General features: G+C 33.5%; 1 pseudogene; it reads left to right on the top strand.

Annotated features, from left to right (window-relative positions):
• The first annotated feature begins 554 nt into the window (after nucleotides 1-554).
• Nucleotides 555-2,520, top strand: LOC145627193 (VQ motif-containing protein 4 pseudogene; annotated as a pseudogene).
• The last annotated feature ends 673 nt before the right edge of the window (nucleotides 2,521-3,193 follow it).

The following is a 3,193-nucleotide window of genomic DNA, read 5'->3' as shown; positions in this document are numbered from 1 at the left end:
AAAAACTCTATTAATAAGGATTTTTTTAATTATTTGTTTCTAATTAATTGCTACACTTTGATACTCCGTATTATTTGTATCTTCTACTAATCACATTAACACAGTTAAACTATATTCTATTCCGTAGTATTCAATTCAATTTCGATTCATATCAAAGTCAAGTAATCTAACAATTAAACTACTGGATACCAAAATGTGACAGTTACAACACACATTTTTTTTACAGTATTTAAAAAATATAATAACTTATATTGTTCTCGTCTCTACACATCATAATGTTTGAATTAATTAGAGACGGAGAAAGTAGGACTTAAAAAGAGGTTAGAATAGCAAAGTCACAGACTTTATAATAATCCTACGTACTGAAAGAAAATTTGGTAAAAGAAAAAGAGAAAAACCAAAACCAACCAAAAAGCCTAAAAAGGACATCCTCTCTTCCAACCTCCCATCATTCCATTATTCCATCAATTCAAACAAACCCCCTTTCTCCTCTTCTAGTCTTCTTCTTCTTCACTCATCCATCTCTTATTACCCACCCAACTCACCTCCTCATTTTCTCTCTCCTCCCCCCCCCCCCCCCCCCAAAAAAAACCATGGAAATCACTTCAAAATTCAAGGAGAGAGAAAATTACTCATCCCCTTTAAACTCACCCACTAGTTGCAGCACCAACATCAACAATCCACCTTCTTCTCCATTACCCATTACCAGATCCGACCCGAATAGCCCTTACCCAACAACATTCGTAACCGCTGATACTTCCTCCTTCAAACAAGTTGTCCAAATGCTAACTGGATCCTCTGAAAACCACCCATCTAATAAACCATCCAACCCAAAACCGCTTTCCACCCATGAAAACCACTCTAAAAACTATGTAATACCACCCATTAAAACCGCCCCTAAGAAACAGGGGTTCAAACTCTACGAAAGAAGAAACAGTATCAAGAACTTAATCAGCCCATTAAACGCAGCGTCTGGGAATTTTTCAAATCAAAACTCGTCGTTTTCGCCGAGGTATAAGCAGGAGATTTTGTCGCCGAGTTTGCTCGATTTTCCGTCGCTAACTTTGAGCCCTGTTACACCATTGGTCGACGACATCGGAGGCGGCGGAGTTAGCGACGGCGGCGGCGGTCGGAGTTCGTCGGCGACGGCTGAGGAAGAAGAAAAAGCGATGGCCGAAAAAGGGTATTATTTACACCCTTCTCCCATTTCTACCCCTCGAGATTCACAGCCTCAGTTACTCCCTCTTTTCCCTCTTTCTTCTCCTCGGGTTTCTGACCCTTGATTTTATTTTATTTTATATAAATAGTAATAATAATTTTGATTTTTAATAATTATTAAAAATAAAAAAAAAAAAAAAAAGAAAAAAAATGAGGGATGATTGAATTTGGGGTAACAGAGAAAATGAATGATGATGATGATTTAATATGTGTAGCAATTTGTATAACTTTGATACTCAATTCAAATGTATGGTGTTGGTGGGTGTTATTTGAGGTGAAATGTGGGTTTTAATTAGTTTGTCATATCAAATATGAATATAAGTAATGTTATATTATAACGTCTATTAATGAGCCGAGCTGAGCCGAGTTTAAATCGAGTTTTTTTAGTGTGAATTACTTCAATAATAATAGTAGTAATTTTAATACTTGTATTGTAAATTTTGATTCAAATTGTACAATGTGAATGTATCTAATTGTTGAATTTCATAAAATTTGTGATCATAGTTTAATTAGTAGTTCTATTCTGTTATTAGAGTATTACTAGGTAGAATTTTTGAATTTGTGTTGAGGGTAATATGGTAAAAGAATGTAGGGAATGAAGTTTGAAATTCGACTATAAAATTTACTCCCTCTATCCCAGTTTACTTGCAACATTTTGACTGGACACGCTTATCGATGCACATGTTTGACCGTTGATATCTTTTATTATATATTTATATAAGTTATAAAAAGTTTATATTAAGAAATTATACATTAAAATAGACCCAACAACATCTTACATGATTACATTGACTTTCATATACTAGTTAAAATAGATGGTCAAAGGGAGATGTATGAATAGTGCAAAAAGTCAAACCGTTGCGAGTAATTTGGGACGGAGGGAGTAATAAACAGTTGGAATCTTACTGTGTCGAATTGTCAATGTGTTATGAAGGTGGTAAGTTTTTACTTGGTATTATTCTTAGACAATGTAAATCATTCTCCATTTGGTGAATCCCAACTTTAGATAAATCATCACCTTTTTTCTTTCCCTTTCTTTTTGTTTGTTTTGGTAGTGGTGTTGGTCGAAAAATTATTGTAGGGTCCCGAATCATTGTACTACTACTCGTATAACTTAAATTTATCGGTCAATATTCTCTAATTTCTTTGTACAAGAAAAATAATATTCCAACTATATCGTGTACTAGTATATGGTTGATTTTGGTAGACTAGTAGTTTTTTTGGTCAATTGATTACTTGTGTTATACCATTAATAAGAAGGCAATCAATATGTTTACTAACAATATATTAACTACTACAACCTAATATGACATTGTACAACACTAGTAGTCAAACATGATATAATGCATATCTAATAGAATCCAAAAAATATTTAAGTAGTTGTATATTTATCTAACGTAAATGTTGTAGTACAAGAGAATTTTACTATTAACACTTGATGATTTCACAACCAATATAAAGTGGCCAAAACAACACAAAATGACAAATCTTAGTAACCATGCGGCCATGATCCAATGCATGGTATTGACATAGTATAGTTGAAAATCTGTTGTGCTTCTTGTTAGGGCCGGGGATGACATACTAGTATGAGACATGCGATAAGTACAATATCATCCCAGTTTCAACTAAGTTATCGCTTTGAATTTAGGCTTCAGTCCGATAAAATACAAGTATATTTTGATTTTATTATTGTGTTCTTTTGCTACACAATGGTTACCATCGTTAAAATCTAATGTACATTTACATTGGTGAGATCATTTGGCAAGAGACTATCTATGTTTTTAATTATATTACGGACTTACGTATTACCGGTAATTTTAAAAAGTCACATAATTTTTAATGGTTAGGTGATTAACAATCATATGAAAAGACGATAATGCCCTTACCATAGTAATTAGCTAAGTGACCTAGCCTAGGCCATCTAGGCATATAGGAGAAACCGAGAACCATGGGTTTAATAATGAACAACTGGGAT

Source organism: Chenopodium album, chromosome 4 (assembly GCF_948465745.1).
Source record: "Chenopodium album chromosome 4, dcCheAlbu1.1, whole genome shotgun sequence".
NCBI classification, from domain to species: Eukaryota; Viridiplantae; Streptophyta; class Magnoliopsida; order Caryophyllales; family Amaranthaceae; genus Chenopodium; species Chenopodium album.
This window is presented reverse-complemented; position numbering and strand designations above follow the sequence as displayed.